Genomic DNA, 19,834 nt, shown 5'->3' on the forward strand with positions numbered 1-19,834 from the left:
AAAATTTGGTGATTTGGGATGTACGTGTAATGTGGCTTATGTTTGCACTTGTGTGGTTGTATACTGTTTAGTGATGTATAGTGTAAGTGTAATGCAGTACGAGTGTGTTTGTAATGATGTATGGTGTAAGGGTAATACGGGATGTGTTTGTCTTTACCTGGTTGTAGATTGCATAGTGGTATGTGATGTGAGTGTTATGTTTTGCGTTTAGAAGTCGATGTACTGAGTCTGTGTGTGTGTGTGTGTGTGTGTGTGTGTGTGTGTGTGTGTGTGTGTGTGTGTGTGTGTGTGTATTTTATGCAGAGAAGAAACTACCAAAAGGCTACAAGCTCGCAGAGTTGCTCCTTCCAAGAAAACTAAACAAAAGCTAGCCATTGTGATACGTGTTTGTGCTTATCGGCGTGTGATGGTGTGAGTGTAGGCTAATGCGTTTGTGTTTGTGTTTACAGGAGCGGTGTGACCCAGCAGCCCCTCCTTGGTGACGACATGCCCGCCCTCCACCTCACACCAGCCCTGGGTTAGTGTCTTCCCACAGTACCCTACACACTACACTACACTACACTGCACTACACAGCGCTACACTACACAACACTACACTGCACTACACTACACTACACTACACAACACTACACTACACTACATTTTACTGTATTGTACTTTTATCACACTACACTGCACCTCATTGCACTGCACTGCATAACTCTGTATTGCATTATAATACTTTACACTGTACTGCACTGTAGTACGAAAAGCAACACTACTCTCTACAACGCTACACTAGCTGAGTCGACGAAAACCCTATGAGAAGCGCACAGTACGTTATTTATCGTGATCCTGGCCGCGTGTCCGTAGTAGATCAAGTGGTTACCTAAGTAGCAAGATGTAATGCTGGAGCAGTAACACCTACATACACCATTATCCAAGGCTTTCAGCCGTAGGCACCTTTCTGAATTATGTGTAACGTTTATCAGTTATTTGATAGCCCACTTGGAATTATGTCAGAACCTTAGCATTCAAATACCTTATAGACACAGTGTTCGTTGTTATATTTATTATTTTGCATGGGGCTCTCAGCCTGAGATTCCAGTTTAACGTAGGGAGTAAACACTTCCATTCGTACCCCTCGTCTACTCACCGGCATGTGCGATCCGCGTTACGTATTTTATCCACCCCTCCTTTAACCCTCACACCTCGGGAGGTTTCCCAGTGGTAAGCAAAATCGTCTGGCGTTACCTGGTGTAAAATAAATGTTTAAAGGTTAATTGTAAGTACAAATGATTTTAGGCCCATGTCGCCTTGGTTGATGCGTCCACTCATCGCCACATACTTTCATCTTATGTAAAGGAAAAAAAAAAAAAGGGTATCGGGCAGGGCGGGTACGATGACATCCGAAATTATCGATGAATCTTGTGAATTCTCTGGCAGATTAATATGATATGAATCATGAAGCATATATAACTACTGCCGATTGGAAAGTACGACAAGCAAGAGGTATATGAGATTCAAGCAGGTTTACGAGCGTGGGGGAAAATAATTAGGCATTTTCCAGTAGTCATCGCCCGTGGTGTCAGACTGTTTCGCGCTTCGTTTGCACCGATACTTTTTGATCGACTGCACGTATTCCCTTGTTTAATAAAAAATATACACATGTCATTCACTGTCTCATGTGGTGCCAAGTGTGCCTCTGTTATGCAGTCTACTAGCGTGTGTAGGGAATAATTTCGGGTCTGCTTGTTTTCCTTTAATTTATTTTGTTCCAAGGTTGTCTCTCCTTTATAGCCAACCACCAGCGTTTGTAGGGAATATTTCAAGTATTAGCCCACCAGCGTTTGTAGAGAATAATTTCAAGTATTAGCCCACCTGCATTTGTAGGGAATAATTTCAAGTGTTAGCCCACCAGCGTTTGTAGGGAATAATTTCAAGTGTTAGCCCACTAGCGTTTGTAGGGAATAATGTCAAGTGTTAGCCCACCAGCGTTTGTAGTGAATAATTTCAAATATTAGTCTATCAGCGTTTGTAGAGAATAATTTCGAGGATGCGTGTTTTCCTCAGATTTATTTCTTCCCAAGCATACCTCTCGTGTGTAGCCTAGCAGCGTTTGTATGGAATCATTTCAAGTATGCATATTTTGATCTATCTCGTCCCAAACGTGCCTTACTCTTGTACAGCCCACCACCATCGCTCCCTCCCCACGGTCATCTTTAAACCCCGGCACGCACACCATCCTCTATACCTCCCATTTTTACCCAGATAGTAATCACGACTTTTCATCAGGGCTGGACTTTTAGAGCTCCGGCAAAATAACCCCTACCGCCCTTGTTTGTTGAAGCTGTTTTGTCAGTGTCTGGGGCGTTGATGCTGTCCCTAAGCTCCTTATATGTATATTTAGAGAGAGAGAGAGAGAGGAATAGTGAGTGGGAGGGAGAGACGGGAGAAGAGGAGACAGAAAGAGGTCAAGGGTGTGCTGATGAGATAACGGGGACTTACCTTGAAGTCCAGGGTACAAGGGTGTGTGTGTGTGTGTGTGTGTGTGTGTGTGTGTGTGTGTGTGTGTGTGTGTGTGTGTGTGTGTGTGTGTGTGTGTGAGAGAGAGAGAGAGAGAGAGAGAGAGAGAGAGAGAGAGAGAAAGAGGGTATTCCAGTTGACTTTGAAGATTTCGTAATACCTGTTTCTTAGAGATTTATGCTGCACATTACACCTGAATCTCTCACTGTATGTTCTTGATGCAAATTATGCTGACATTGCAAGGATATTAATAGCATACAGGATAATATAAATGTGTGAAATGCAAAGTAAATCGCTAAGGAAGACGTGTTGCGAAGTATGCTGTGCCGCTTGCAATACGACCTAGTGGTATTTAACTGGCGGGGTGAATGAGTATATGTTGTAAAGTGAATAAGAGTGAGGGTGATCTGAGTGTTGTGAAAGTGAAAATGAGCGTGAAGATGAATGTGGAGTAGTGGTAGGGGTAGGATGAGTGAAAGATGGGCATGGAAGGGGTGGGAGGGAGAAGGAGGAGAATAATTAAGGGAGGAGAGAAGGAAATAAAAAGAACGGTAGAGATGGAAGGGGAGGATGAAACATAGGAGTCTAGACAGAGGGAAGTTGAAGGTGCCGTCGTTATAATAATGAATAATGACTAGAAAACAAAAATATTTGTTAACATTTAATGATGAAAAAGGTATAAAACAAGAGATGTAAAAAGCACAAAAAAACAAGAGAGCATTTGGAGTGGGAGGAGACCCGAAGTTCTGTACCCATTATTACATTGCACACTGTACGCACCAAACATTTGTAACTAGTGCAGTGTAGTAATCAGTGTAAAAGTCTAAATCGCTTCCCATCCCAAATGCTCTCTTCCATCTGTGCTTTTGATATCTCTTGTATCTCTACGTTTTTTTTTTTAATCCCTACATGCTGTCAGTCATTTTCCTTAGTCTTGTTTTTCTCCCATTAACCTATTATTCCACGTGGACTCGTTTTCCCCCTTGAGCCTGTATCCTCCTTAGACCTATTTCCTCCTTGAACGTGTTTTCCTCATGGAGCTGTGTTTAATCATGGACCTACTTTTTCCATGGACCTGTATTTCATATGAACCTATTTTTCCCCTAGATCAATTTACCACGCTGGATCAATGTTCCACCGTGTATCTGTTTTCTCTCCATTGGCCCTACGTGGAATGGGGCATCATTTTCTGTGGACTTACGAGTACTGTACATGTCTGAAAAGACGTCAGAATGTAATAGAATGCTTTTAGATTTCAGCTTTCACACTGTAGCTCAAATGCTGCTCTAAATTTGTAGGAAACATCCCCGGATGTTAATACGTTTTGGTACCAGACACGCTTCTGTAAGACGTTTCGTTTTGGAGTCATGACAATGAAGAAAAAAAACGAACAATATCTGTATTTTCGCGACCAGAGTTCGTGACTCCTACGAAGTTTAGTGGGACTTTGCGGGTAGCTTTACGCTTGAATGACGAAGGTACTTTAGTCCGGTTGCATAAAGCTGGGCGTCGCAAGTGTTTTAGTGCACGGGCCCCTGTGCCTTGTGTACGTGGCATCATTGCAACCCAGGCCATCCCTTCGTAGTAAACGCTACCGCGCATACATTATTATTATTATTATTATTATTATTATTATTATTATAAAAATACTGAATTAGGGAAAGAAAGATTTGTTGTTAGAATGTAGGTCAAGCTGTGTGTGTGTGTGTGTGTGTGTGTGTGTGTGTGTGTGTGTGTGTGTGTGTGTGTGTGTGTGTGTGTGTGTGTGTGTCCGATCCTATACACGATATGATACAAAGGACTGGAATGGCATATTACAATAAAAAATAATCGCTTAGCTCACCTCTAAGTAGTTTTTCTCCATTGCCAGCACATACTATTTTCTTACTGCCTCCATGAGTACGTGCACACACACACACACACACACACACACACACACACACACACACACACACAATAAAAACTTTCACCCTTGATCTGCGGGAGAATTCCAGGGAACACATAAAATCTCGTGACCTTAGTTAAGAAGCACAAGTTGTCAGCTGTCGTGTAGGAGTCAACTATTTCTGTCTTAAATCCTGCAGCTGGTTTTTGTTTTCCTTCTGTGACTGAACTTTGCTTTATTTCTCTCGTTTTCTCTTCGCGTTCTCTCCTGTTCCTCTTTTTTGTGTACCTTTTTACTAGCTAGCTCTTTTTTTTTTTTTTTCAGTGACCACACTCTAGGCCGGTAATATTCTGCACAAATGTAGTCTTAGGTATGTAGTAGTAGTAGTAGTTGCAGTAGTAGTAGTTGCAGTAGTAGTAGTAGTAGTAGTAGTAGTAGTTGCACTCTCAGACTTATCTGAATATTAACCGGATGGATGCAGGCTGAAGTCTTCCTTTCCATACAATCTACCATCCTCCTTACGGGGGGATATGGAATTGATTGAGAGATGTTTGTATAACCAGGCAGTTGAGCTGCCCGGTAATATCGTTGTCCCTGCGTGAATACATCGGTCTTCAGCACCTTTTGGTATGTGAAACCAATATGAATCATTCACTCTACCCCTTGAATCCGGATGACATCAGTTTTTGATTATTCTTGTCATTACCAGACGATTTCACTTATCTTAAGAAAGGTGTCTCGTACTGAAGGACCTTAGGCTGTTTGGGCTGCATCTAACCCCTCCAGTTCGAAAACCCTAAAGGCTGAATGAAATCGTCAGGAACTGGAAAGAATAAAATTGATACAACCTCCCAGGCTCAGAGGGTTAAACTGCAGCTCCGACAGTTCAGTGAGACGGAATAACAAGCACGAATCCTACGTAGATGATTCGCAGCTAAAGATTTTTCCTCCTCTTAAGCCCCTCCCTACGCCCAGGATGTAATTAATACTGGTCTGAAATCTTCCAAATCGGGTCATTGCGTTTCTGGCCACGTAGACCCTATTTTTTACCGGCGTACACGAGGTGAATGCTTGATTGTTTAAGAGTAATATGTTGGAGGTAAGAGTAATTGGTTATTGTTCCAAATTAAAATATGTATTTAGTAAAAAGTGACTTAAGGCCGCAGGTAGAATTCATCAGCTTCTGCATGTAAATTTAACGGTGAGTCATGTAGTATGCCCTTCCCCTCAGATCTTTAGGATTTTTATGTTGTTTTCTGGAAAGTTTGCGTTTGCTCCTTTATTTTTCCAGCTAGTCAAGAATTTTACCTGTGTGGTGAGACGTAAGGTGAGTGGGAGCGGCACATGCTTAATTGTTGGTTGTTTTTGTTGTAGTTTTTCTTGTCTTGTTTGGAGAAAAGTTTGATTCAAGTTTTTACCACGTCCATACAACCTACAACACTCCTACAACACTCCTCTTCACAGGCTCCACTATCGCAGCCCTGCCCCAACACCCATGCGCATCCCAACTTATTCCTATCCCCTCCCCCGCCCTACTAGGTTAATCTATAGCTTATTAGGTCACACAGAAAAAATACTGATCTATTTTGACTGTAAGTTTAATAGTTATGCCGGGTGACAGATTTGCCGATTGATACTTACACCTGCACGACCCAGGTACACGGTCGACAAATGCGGTTGATCTATATTCGTTTGGGAGTTACGACCATGCCAGGTATGTGTGTGTGTGTGTGTGTGTGTGTGTGTGTGTGTGTGTGTGTGTGTGTGTGTGTGAGAGAGAGAGAGAGAGAGAGAGAGAGATGTGTGTGTGTGTGTGTGTGTGTGTGTGTGTGTGTGTGTGAGAGAGAGAGAGAGAGAGAGAGAGAGAACACTCTTACATGCACTTCTGCCAAATATAACTTTTTTGCTCTAAGAGGGTAACAGTTTAAAGATACCACCAACGATCTCGTAAGGAACTGCAGCTTTAGTCAGATGTAAAAATACTGTGTTGTTGTGAAGGATTTGTTATATACGACACAGCGATCGAATTTTGTACTTATTGCTCTCTAAATCTGAAAATATAAAAATTCGAGTTTTTCCAGTGTTTAAATACTGTAACTAGGAACCGAGTTTACTCATGAAAATTTGAGTGTTTTAAGTTTTTAAGGACCATCAAGGAAGAGCTCCATATGCTATTAAAAATTTGAATATTTGCAGTTTCTATGGACCATTAAGAAGAAGCTTTATATGCTATAAATAATTCGATCGTTTTCAGTTCTTAAGGACCATTGAGGAGGAGTCCTATATGCTATTAAAAATTCAAATGATGTCAGTTTTTGAGGACCATTAAGGAGGAGCTCTGTATGCAATTAAAAATTCGAATGTTTTCAGTATTTAAGGACCATAAAGGATAAGCTCTGTTTGCCATTAAAAATTCGAATGTTTTCAGTCTTTAAGTACTATAAGGATGAGCTCTGTTTACTGATACTATTACAAATTCCAGTGTTGTCAGTTTTCAAGACTATAAGGAGGAGAGCTATAAACTATTGGTGCTGGCTAGGGACGACATCACGTGGTGGCATCGATATGATCGGGTGGCTCTGCTGCCTGAATATACAAACGTCCCTCACTTGCCTGCTGATCCCCCCAAACGAATATGGTGGCTTGTAGGAGAAGGGTAACTTCAGCCTGCTGTCCAGTGAGTTCGCATTCAGTTGAGTCTGGGGTTGCAATTGTTACGATGCAGTATATTATTACGAAACTGTTTAGAGATGCTCCTCGCGATCAGATGTAACATTAATGACAAAAACCATAGTAATCATTCAGAAATACGTTGTACATGTATTCAGTTGTTCTGGTACTTTTTTTTGTCTTGTGTATTAAGGAAGTTAGCCTCATTAGTACGGTGACGTCTTCATTTAATGTATTCACGTTACTGCCACACTATTTTTACGTGGGTTGGAGAGCAGTCTAGAATTGAAGGGGTTAATGAAGACTTTTTCTACCTTGTTGTGTTCAAAAATATCAATAATAATGTGCGAATAAGCGTTGTCTGTGTCTGTGTATGTCTGCATTTAACCCCCTCGGATTTTGACTTGCAGTACATCAGAAGACGCGGAACGACGAACCGACAGCGATGCTGTAAATTATAATTGCGGGCGGTCAGTTGCGGACGAGCCACGCACACTTTTTTGTCCAATTTACCGGTAAACATTGGGAACCCTCTACAGGTCATACCGCTGGGTGGAATGAACTGAAAATTCTCATGGGCATGCACGGTTTGCCAGAGCAGGTCCATGTCAAGTTTGGTGTCAGCACATGTTTCGGGGGCCGCGTGGTAGATAGTATTGTTTAAACCATCCCTATTTGTAACGTAGTCTTCCAGCACGCCATGCACGTTAAGTGAAATTTCCTCACCAAGATGAACGACTGAACAAAGCTGTCGGTTGCTATGGCAGCTCTGAACCACTTGACTATATTGACAACACTCAACGAAATCAGAGCGGTAAATGGAAACCATCCTTCTTTGTTAGCGCTTAACTGCTTAAGAATAAAATTTTCATTTAACTCTAGGATAATAATGGTGTTATCGGTGAAAGCAAAATGCCCACATCGTATTAACGAATGAACAAAGCGGAGTGCCCTCAGTAGGAGCAAGGGCTTAGCGGCCTTACCGGGACTTTAAACACTTGTCTGTCCTGAGTCAAATGAAATGGTCTGGAGATGGCAACAGTGAAGTATAAAACATGCCATCGTATCATCCTTAGGTTTGGTGAAATCGTGGAAGAGTCAAATTATCCGAGACTAAACCTGACATCACTCCATCTTCAATGCTGAGTTGTAGAATATGATGGTCGTCATCAAACAACCGCTATGGAAAGAATGTAGAGCCACAGTATTGTCTTTTCCTGCCATTGAGCTACGAGAAATAAGTTACAAAAGGACGAAATTCTGGACCAAGTCAAGCATAGTGGAAACTTCGGGTTTCTTTTGCTGTGTTCATTCACTTTAACATTACGAAGATTTTTGTCCCTTTGCAGCTTGCTTCGTGTATCTCAGTGGCTGAAAAAGACAAATATACCACGACTCTGTATCCTTTCCATAATACTTCTTCGTGACGAGCCCCATATTGTAGTACTAATCTCTTGTTCCAGCTCAGCATTCAAGATAGAGGGATGGCTATTTTACGCCCAGTTATAGTGAACAGAGTATAGTTTCCAGTAATCTTCAAGCAAAGCTGGGAAGGCAGCTAGTAGAAGGAATAAGATGAAATCACCACGCTGAGAAGGTCATACAGTAAGCCAAGGGGACTTGATATGGGGTGTGGGAAATAGTTTTTTTAATGACTCGTTTCAATAAATTCTCATATGACATTTTTTTTTTTTTTTTAAGGTAAAGAATACGATCGTTGGTGATATTCGCTCCCTCCTAACCCTTACAACCAGACTTTAGTTTTATTTTCTTCATGCCAAGACCACATTATTTTCTTCACCTTCTGAGAGACCCTGAATAATGAAGAGGCTAATGTATAGGCTTTCTCAGACCCCTTCAATTTTAAGTCTTTCTCGTAAACTGAAGGTAATCCTCAGGAAGTAATAACACCCTCATCCGAGAATATCACCTATGCTTTTATTCTTGCTACTAATAGACGATTTTGTTTAGATTTGTTGTTGTTACCTCTGTCTCTTTCTCTACCTAAACAATCCAATCTCAGCACCATTAAATTCAGTCCCATTATTTTCAACACCATTACTCCGAGAACCATTATTCCCAGCACAGTTATTCCCAGCTCCATTAGTCCCAGCACCATTATTTTCACTACACTTATTCCCAGCACCATTATATTCACTACACTTGTTCCCAGCACCATTATTTTCACTACACTTATTCCCAGCACCATTATATTCACTACACTTATTCCCAGCACCATTATTTTCACTACACTTATTCCCAGCACCATTATTTTTAAGTACACTTATTCCCAACACCATTATATTCACTACACTTATTCCAAACACCATTATTTTCACTACACATATTCCCAGCACCATTATTCCCAACACCATTATTCTCAACGTTATTATTTCAAGCACAGTCTCTCTCAGCACCGTTATGTTTATATATATTCCCATCATCATTTTTCTCACCACTATTTTTCTTAACATCAACCCTCACCACACCATTACAGGTATTTCCAACGCACCGTTATTCTCAGCGCCATTATATATATGCCCATCATTCCCAGCACCATTTATTCTCGGCACATTCTTACGCCCAGCCGACAGCTATATATATAACCCAGGACATCATTATCCCTATCGTTCACGGTAAAACGTCCCCTGCAGCAATACTCTCTCTCTCTCTCTCTCTCTCTCTCTCTCTCTCACACACACACACACACACACACACACACACACACACACACACACACACACACACACACACACACACACACACACACACACACACACCAGTCATTTTATCTCTGTTGGAGGCGCCTTCGTACTCATAAAACATTTCAAACTTTTTTATTTCATTTTTTTCCTATGACCCCTAGACGATTCCACTTACCTTAATCCCTTCAGTCTGATAGCGTTTTTTTATTTTTATTTTTTATTTTTCGGACTACCACACGATTTTATTCAACTCAGGAGAGAAATATTGTAACCGATGGAGTAATGAAAGCACCAGCTGTCTCTCCAGATATTAATTCTCCAAAGTTTAATAAAAATGTCTGGAAGTCGCATGGATAGAACAGAAAATACGTTCACTGATTAAAAAGATTGAGACATTTTTCAAACTGGGTATGTCATGTGTAGCCATCCTTTACCGGTACCTCTTCAGTACGAGAAATCTTTCCAAATTTGAAGCAGAGTCGAAAAGGGAAACCATAATAAAATTACTGTAGAAAGTCGTCAAAGTACTGAAAGTGTCATTTTCGTTTATGCCTCTTCATTGTTTATACTTTGCTTCTATTCGTATCTCATACAGAAACAACCTTTTTTGCACCCGTACTGGAGGGAATAATAACCTGCAAGATACAACAAAACAATGTGATTCATAATAAATTTCAGTGGAGTCTATAATCGTGAAAATCGGTTAAAATACAGAGACTGAAAACCTCAATGCCATCGCAGAGTGAAGACTAACGTGAGAAGTACTGTAAAAGCAAACTGATTCATGCCAAAACTGAACTGCTGTGAAGATTTGTTTAGGGTGAAGTCAGGCAGGGATGCGTTATTACTGCTTCCTCCTGGTCGATGGCTGAAGAATGGCGAGGGACCATGAAAGGCTGAAGATAAATATGCCTGACAAGCAAACCCACAATGCCCCCACCCAGACTTCCTCTCACTCCACCTAACCAAACCTAACCTAACTTAATCTAACCTGAACCAAAGCTAACTTAAATCTAGACCTAAGCGTAACGTAATCTAACTTAACCTAGACCTAAACCTAAACCTATTCCAACCTATCCTAACCTAACGTAATCAGTGGACAGCCCGGGTTACGTGTTCGTTCTACTAAGCTGATAATGCGTATGATAGTCGTAGATGAAGAGATAGTCGTAGATGAAGAGAAGCCTGCATTTTGCTTATAATGCTAATGATTGTTCAAGATGTGGGAGAAAAAGATTATTCACTATGCCAAAGGAAAAGTCTTAAAGTACTTATAGTCTGTGTTGTATTGGTAATGCCTGTGATTGGTCCAGATGTTGAAGAAATTAATTGAATATGCCTATAGCCTTAGACTTTATTATCGCCCACGAAATGAGTAGATTTTTATTTTTTCAGTGCGTCGGCTTATTTCTGTCTCCTGCTTCTAAGGCTCTAAATTTTGAAAGCTTTGACCTAGAAATCCAATTCTTTAGATATTTGAGCATCTCTAAATGCAGCTTCGTCCGTCTGTCATTCACTAACGTTTTTCGGACGGGAGGTACTTTACTCCCGTCGACTTTAGCGATGCCTCATATTACTGCCCTGAGAGTCCCACATTTCTTGTATTTTTGTACATGTTAGAGCTGAGCGCCATTGACCAAACCTGTATCAATTTCGAATATGGATATCACAAATCGAAGGCCAACCTCACTGGAGTGAAAGAAATCTACCCCAAGCGGGCGGATGGGCGTGAAAAACAACAAAAGATCATCCTCGTCATTCTTGTGTGGAGAACCTCACTTAGGTCTTTCTAGTACACATCCAAACACAGGCGCCCTCGTACATCAAAAGAGACACAAGTGTAACTCCTTATGAATATATTTTTATTAAATTACCTTGAGAGAGAGAGAGAGAGAGAGAGAGAGAGAGAGAGAAAGTATAGTGACAGCCTAACTCAGCATGCCACAGTGAGTTCATTTAGTTACACAATGTGCCGCGAAAAAACAAAAGGGTTGAGGAACGTTTCCGTAGAGGAGGAGAAGCCCAAAGTGTTTAAATATTCTGTCAGCTGAAGGAACACGTTATCTTATGATTCTGTAGTCCTGAAAGACGTACTAGAGACTGTTCTATAACTCTCAAAGGACCTGAACCCCTAAAAATGCTAAATCAAGTTACCTGAGAGTAGAAAAGTAAGTAAGATTCCTCACATCACGAAAGGAAAAGGAGGAAAAAGTGTTAGTAAGGAGTAAAAATCACTTCGCCAAACTCCAGAAGCGAGGTAACTCAATACGATGGGATGGAGTGAGGGCAAAATCTCGGGGACCAGGTTGATCGCCCGTGAAATTGCCTTGGAGGATTAGACGCAGTGTGAGGGCGATAGTTGCTGGGGCTCTCACGTGGGGCACCACATAATGAGGAGCTGGGGAAAGAGGAGGAGGAAAAAGACGAGGAATAAGAGTAGGAGGAGGAGTAGAGGAGGAGGAAAAGAAAAGGAGAAAGAATAGAAGGAGGAGGACGAGGAGAAAGGTGTTTGATACGTGGAAGACTGTGAATGTGAGAAGGAGGAGGCAGTGATAGAAGAAAAAAAGGAATGGTAGAGGAGGAGAATGTGAAACGGTGAGTGAGAGGAACGAAAAAGTGAGAGCGAGGGAAGACAATTGTGTGTGTGTGTGTGTGTGTGTGTGTGTGTGTGTGTGTGTGTGTGTGTGTGTGTGTGTGTGTGTGTGTGTGGATAGATAGATAAGGAGAGAGAGAGAGAGAGAGAGAGAGAGAAACCCTTTAAGAGACAGACATGAGTGGGAGAAGTCTATCAGGTAATTATAAGTCATTCGAGAAGGCCGCGTTGTTGCGGACACCACCGAGAGGAAGTGAACGTGGCGAGAAGGGAAAGGGGAAAGAGAAGGGAGGCATTGTGAAGAGAAGGATGAGGGGAAAGCGAGACAGGCAGGCAGGCAGTATAGGGGAAGGGTGAGGGGAAGCGAGGCAGACAGGGAGTATGTGGGAAAGGGAAGCAGACAGGCAGTGTGAGGGGAAGGGATGCTGTGTATTAGAAGGAAGGTAGGATGAGGGGAAAGGAGGAATGGTGAAAAGGGAGGCAGAGTGAGGGGAATGGAGTTAGTATGAGGGTAAAGGAGGCAGGGTGAAGGAGAGAGAGTTAGCATGAGGGTAAGGGAGGCAGTGTGAGAGGAAGTTAGTTTGAGGGGAAGAGAGTTAGTTTCAGGGGAAGGGAGGCAAAGTGAGAGAAAGAGAGTTAGTGTGAGATGAAGAGAGACAGTGTGAGGGAAAGGGAGGCAGTGTGAGGGGAAGAGAGGGTTAGAGATAGGAGAATAGAGAGTTAGAGAGATTGGAAGCGATGAGAGGGGAAGAGGAGGTGAGAGTGAGGGAAAGGGAGAGAAGAGAGAGGGAAAGGGAGAGAGAGAGGGGGGAAGGGAGAGAGAGAGAGGGGGGAAGGGAGGAGAGTGATATGAAAGTCTGGTGGGAAATATGCCGGTGTGTGGACTGGGAGAGCGATGGTCAGAATTAATGATGAGAGAGAGAGAGAGAGAGAGAGAGAGAGAGAGAGAGAGGGAGAGAGAGAGAGAGAGAGAGAGAGAGAGAGAGAGAGAGAGAGAGAGACAGACAGACAGACAGACAGACAGACAGACAGACAGAGTGCTTGAGTGTGTGTGTGCCCCTGTTCGCACATGTGTGTGTATGAGTAAATCAGTGGGTGAACGGGTCATTGGTGTGTGTGTGTGTGTGTGTGTGTGTGTGTGTGTGTGTGTGTGTGTGTGTGTGTGTGTGTGGATATTGCATGATAAGCAAACATGGAAGGAAGTTGACAGAGGTGGAGAATTCCTGGCAGTGTAAACACCCATGGAAATGTAAACGGTAGGACGAGTATGGGAGGAGGACAGGTAGCCTATGGGAGAAGGATGGATATGAGAGGACGAGTATGGGAGGACGAGTGTGGGAGAAGGGGTATGGGAGGACGAGTATGGAAGAAGATGTATGAGACGACGAGTATGGGAAGAGGAGGAGGAGGAGGAGTGGATGAAGAGGGGACGGAAGGGTGCAGTGAAAAGTGAAGGAGCGGACTAATGATAAAAGTTTAATGAGGGGAAGGTAGGGGGCAGGGGGTTGAGGGGAAGGGGAGGGGTAGGTGTGTGAGTGATGAAGTGGAAAGAGAGGAAGTAGAATGAAGGAGGGTGAGAGGGGTTGATGAACGAAGGTTGATTATGAGTGAATGAAGGGTGAGTCCGAGGAATGGGATGAGGAGAGTGAAGGAGGGAGGCATGAAGTGGAGAGGTGAGGATGAGTGATAGGGTGATTGAAGAATGAGTAGAGTTGATGGAAGTGAGGGAAGGACTGACGAATGAGGAAGGAGAACGCAGGTGAGAGAGGAGTGAGGATGGGTGATCGAGTGGGTTGAGGCGAGAAAGAGGTGAGGAGGGTGAAATAGAGGCTGAGGAGTGAGAGAGCTGAGAAAGAGGTAAGTGAGAAGTGTGGATGAGTAATAGGGTGAGTGTGAGGAGTGAAGTGAGGCAATGAGAGTGAGAGGTGAGAAACAGTGACAGAGTGAATGTGTAAGGTGAGTTAGGAATGAGAAAGTGATGTTAGTTGTTGTTGAGTGACTGTGGTCTGTCTGGTCCAGCAGACCCATCAACCAGAGGCGAGCATCCGCCCTTACAGGGCCGGCCCGTGCAGTGAACCGATGTTCTCATGAGGTGAACAGCGCCTCGTCACAGCGAGGTGCGAGGAAGAGTGTGGGGATTTGTTTCCTGGATGGACGTCGCATATGTATCTCCACTCAGTCAACAGGGGTACTATAGTAAACTCCCTATCACCTCGTTATTTAGTTAATGTGACTGTGACCCAGAGTTGTTAATATTTTTCTGGGTTACAGGGAACCATTGGGATTGGCACTCAACATAGAGTCACCTGAAGTGGACGGAAAAGTAATAACAGGAATGATAGGGGATATAGGAAGAATGGAGGGCAGGCATAGAAATAGCATGAAAAAGGTGAAGGAAGAAATAGACATCATTACATTAAGTGAGAGGACGATGGTCGCCACAATCTACGACCTCTGAGTCAGTAAGAAGGGAAAATGGTTGAAGATGTGAATGTGAAAGATGGGGATGTGGTGAGGTGCGTGGTGATGTGGTCGAAGGTGGAGTTAGCCCGTATGGAGAGAGAGAGAGGGAGAGAGAGAGAGAGAGAGAGTATAGTGTAGTCGATGTGGTGGTGTGGGACTGAGTGCAGCATGAATGAGAGTGAGTATGGTGTGGTGTGGTGTGAGTGAGAGTGAGTGTAGTGAGAGGAAGGATGAATATGGTGTGATAATGCTGATAATAATGTCAGTCAGAATGAACATAGCGCTGTGAAAATGAGGATGAGTAGAGTGCAGTGTGACGCTAGTGTACTGAGGGTGTGAGTGTAAGTGTGGTGTGTTGCAGTGTGAGGGAAGGTGAGCAAAGCGTGGCGTGAGAGTGATGAAGTGTTTTGAGAGTGATTGTGACGTGGTTTCAGTGAATGTTAGGGGAAATGTGGAGTCGTTAGAGTGAGGATGCGTCTGGTGTGGCGTGAATGAGTGTGGTAAAATGAGAGTGAGAATAAGTGAAGTGTAGTTGCATGAAAGTATGAGTGAGTGTGGTGTCGTGAGAGTAAGAATGAGTAAGGTTATGTTGTGCGTCAGAATGAGTGGTGTATAGTGAGAGTGGAGATGAGTAAGGTGTAGTGTGAGTGAGAGTATGAGTGACTGTGATGTGGTGAGAATGAGAATGAATGAGAGTGACTGTGAGGTACTAAAGTGTGAGTGAGGCGGAGTTTAAAGAGTGAGAAAGAGTCTGGTATTATGTGATTATGAGTGAGTGTGAGTGAAGCATGATGTGAAAAGAAATGAAGATAAGCTTGAGTGAAAAATTCGGAGAGGTTAGGGGATGATGATGATGATGATGATGATGAGGAGGAGGAGGAGGAGGAGGAGGTGTGGGAGGAGGAGGAGGAGGAGGATGGTGATGGTGATGATGATGATGATGATGATGATGATGATGAGGAGGAGGAGGAGGAGGAGGAGGAGCAGCAGCAGCAGCAGCAGCAGCAGCAGCAGTAGGTATTGTAAGAAGTAGAGAGAGAGAGTGAGGGTGAGTGTAGCGAAGTGTGAGAGGCGAGAATGAGAGAGAGTAAAAGTGAGAGATAAGTGAGAGGGGGAAACTGGAGGGTTAGGGTGAGGGTTAAAGTGTGTGTATTGAGAGAGAGAGAGAGAGAGAGAGAGAGAGAGAGAGAGAGAGAGAGAGAGAGGTGAATTTTCATGATGGAATGAATATTGGAGAACTGAGAGTGTTAGGAAGGTAAGCGTGGGAGTGAGATGACTGTGTGAAATGGAGTGAATAGCAGAGAAGTGAGTGTGAGAGTTAGTAAAGGGTAAGAGTGAGGTAAGTAAGAGTGAGTAAGGGTGAGAGCCAGGTGAGAATGTGAATGGCAGTGTGGGGTGGAGAGTAGAGGTAAGTTAGAGAAGAGTGAGAGTTAGGTGAGAGTGAGTTTGAGTGAGAGTTTGGGGTGAAGAGTAAGACCTAGGTTGCAGTAAGAGTGAGAGTTAGGTGAGACTGAGTGTGGGTGAGAGTTTTGGTTGAAGAGCAAGACTTTGAATAGAATAAGAGTGAGAATTAGTGAGAGTGAGTATGAGTGAGAGCCTTGGTTGGAAAGTAAGACCTAGGTTAGTGTGAGCGTTATGTGAGTGTGAGTGCGAGTGAGAGTGTGAGTGTGTGCGTGTGTGGCGATCGATGCAGGGGTGACTACAATGACGCTGGCCTCTGTTGACCCAGCGACCGTATATACCTGGGTAATGGTGAGGGTGTTGGGCCGGAGCGTGATAATACCTCACACACATACGCCATACAGCACTATACACCACCATACACCATACCACCACCATACAGCATAACGTCACCATACAGCACTATCCAGCACCAAACACCATCCAGCGGCGAGATATACCTGGTTATGGTGAGGCTGTTAAGCCCCACAAATCTTAATAACACCATACCGACATTGAGCATACTGAACTCCATACCCAAACCGTACACCATACCTACACCATACGCCATACCCACACCATACACTGTAGCCTACGCCATACACCATATTTGCAACACTCACCCTTACCACCAAACCCACATCATTCACTGTATCTTACGTCACACACCATGATCTACGAGTACACACATACATCTTAGCCTCACCATATGCCATACCCACACCGTAGCCATACTATTCACCATACCCACACCATAGCCACACTGTTCACCGTATCCACACCATAGCCACACTATTCACCATACCCACACCATACCCATACTGTTCACCATACCCACACCAGACAGCACACCAATCACCATACCCACACCATACCCATACTATTCACCATACCCACACCAGACAGCACACCATTCACCATACCCACATCATACAGCACACCGCTTACCATATCCACACCATACAGCACACCATCCACCATACCCACACCTGTACCATACCCACAGTTACACCATATCCACACCATACTCCATAAACACACAACATACACCTTAACCACACAAAAAAGCACAACACATACAAATGCCCAATGGTACTAAAGATGCTAATGAAGGCTATATCTAATCCCTCCAGTTCGAGAAGTCCAGAACTGAATATAATCGTCTGGAGATAGCAAGACAAAATGCAAAGGAGACACTGGAACTAAAGAAGAGATTAAATGGGAGAAGAGAATACAAATGGGAGAGTGTATTTAGGGGGGAGGCGGTGGCTCAGTCGGTAGAGAGGTGGCTTGCGATCCTACCGGACCCAGGTCTCCTCGCTGGTGCAGGGAACAGTTTAAAGATTTGAATTTCATTACGGCAGACTTACCAATCTACCAGAAGACCCGCCGACATGTCGTAAAAATACCCCCCCGCTAATACCAATACACCAGTCCTGTATGAGACAGCCCTAGCATGTATTCAGTATGGACGGTGGGTGTTAGTGCCGAAGTGGTGACATGTAGAGGTGTACGATATGTAGGAGGACTACTGGGCCTTGGGAGCAGGCTGAGAAGCCTATGCCCAGAGTCGAGCACATAAAAAAAAAAAAAAAAAAAAAAAAGGTGGGTGATTTCAGGTATTGTAGGTGGGTCAGAGAGAGAGAGATAAGATGCAGAACAAAACCAAGAACTTCATTGATTGGTGTATATGTAGGCCACCACTTCATCACAGCCCAGGAATGTGTGTGTGTGTGTGTGTGTGTGTGTGTGTGTTTCTCAGGTCATACCAAGAACCTCAAACACTATAATCCTCACCACCATTAAGAAAAAATGAGGTCAGTAGGTGGTGGATAGTCTTTTTTTATCATTATTATTATTCTTTTTAGTGTACGTGAGCGTTTGTGTACTGTTGACATAGTTGCTTGTCCTGCCTTATTGCTTTTGTGCTGGGAAATGAATGTTAGAGACGACAACGACGCCAGCGAAGAAGAGGAAGAAGAAAAAAAAAAGAGGAAGAAGAAAGAAGATAAAAGTAGTAGTAGTAGTAGTAGTAAAAGTAGTAGCAGTAGCAAAGAAGAAGCAAAAAGAAATGAGGAAGTAAACGAAGAGGAAGAGAAGGAGGAGGAGGACGAGGAGGAGGACGAAGAGGATACCAATAACGTCACCCAATACAGTAACGACAGAGCAGCACGAGTAGTAATGACAACCGAGAGAGAGAGAGAGAGAGAGAGAGAGAGAGAGAGAGAGAGAGAGAGAGGTTTGGCAGTGTTGAAGTGAAGGGGTTTACTAAATGGAAAGGGGTAAGATGATGGGAATTAGAAGGCTTACCAGACGGTGGGGTGGTTAAGAACTTGTCAGAGAGATATATTCAGGGTTATATTAGCTTCGTTGTATTTATCGGCAGTTGTCAGGAGTGTGTTGTCTTGTGTTTGGTGAAATAGCACACACACACACACACACACACACACACACACACAGAAAGAGAGACAGACAGACCGACAAATACACAAATACATACATACAGAGAGAGAGAGAGAGAGAGAGAGAGAGAGAGTCAAAAAGGATGACATCCAAGTCCCTTTCTCTTCATGTTTCATTTCGAGTCATATTTGCCAGCGTTTTTTTTTTTTTTTCTTTTCTTTCATTTTTCCCCACACGAGTTATCTTGTTTGTGTCAATGCTGTCATATCTCGAGCTCATTTTATTTACCAATCTAATGAGCTCTAAAGATTATTTTCTCCAAAGCAATTATCAGTAGAGGAATGGCTGTGTTGTCGAAATTTCCCAATAAGATTTTGGTGATGTTATAAAGCCTCCAAAGATTGTTTTTAAGGGAAATAAATGGATTATTATAGATTTTCATATCAAACTGAACTTGTGGTGTCATGAATAGCTCTGATTATGTGGAAGATGCCATGCTAAATACTTAACCTCTTGTTTAGTGAAAGTAAAGTGTGATGTTGAGTGTGGATTAACTGCAGGTAAAGCTTTGGTGAAATGAAGTGTGGGTGAAACTGGAGGCAGAGTTCCTTGGTTCTGTCTCGCAGATTTTAATGGAAGTGCAGTGGGTCATTCGCAAAAACAGATGCATTCCACCCACTTAAATTTCTGTGATATCATTGAAAAGGGTTTATTTATGCGTTATGTATCCTCATGTAATCAACCACACTTGTTTGGGAAAATTCTAGAAAACGGCTGTGACTTTGTTAATATTTGTGCGGGATTAATAATGGAAAATTTATGATGTTCATAAAAAAAAAAAAAAAAAAATGCACGACAGAAGAGTCCATCGACATCCATAGGACAGCTCCTTTATGGGTAAAAATGTTGGTAAATACGACACAAGTGCGACAAAAATAATAAAAATGGATACTGAGGAAAACGCCTCCATGAATATGTTGTTAAGTATGACACAGATGAGAGAATTTATACAAAGAAGGGCTTGGACGTCAACCGCATATATATATATATATATATATATATATATATATATATATATATATATATATATATGATAGATATGTGAGAAAAGATATGAAACATTTATCAGTTCAATTACTACATTTAATAGTCGAAAATGTTGATGTGTTG

General features: G+C 42.8%; 1 protein-coding gene across 2 annotated transcripts in view; it reads left to right on the top strand.

Annotated features, from left to right (window-relative positions):
* LOC145416391 (uncharacterized) overlaps positions 1-19,834 on the top strand; it is a 140,301-nt gene that overhangs the window by 106,620 nt on the left and 13,847 nt on the right. Inside the window, exon 2 of one of the 2 annotated variants that reach the window (XM_080285353.1) lies at positions 450-517. The gene's annotated coding sequence lies outside the window, so the exon portion shown is untranslated. The remainder of the gene's footprint in view (positions 1-449; positions 518-19,834) is intronic. The other variant, XM_080285354.1, reaches the window with a different exon arrangement.

This window comes from Coenobita brevimanus, chromosome 13, assembly GCF_032717465.1.
Source record: "Coenobita brevimanus isolate Jiangsu-jjx chromosome 13, ASM3271746v2, whole genome shotgun sequence".
Classification (NCBI taxonomy): Eukaryota; Metazoa; Arthropoda; class Malacostraca; order Decapoda; family Coenobitidae; genus Coenobita; species Coenobita brevimanus.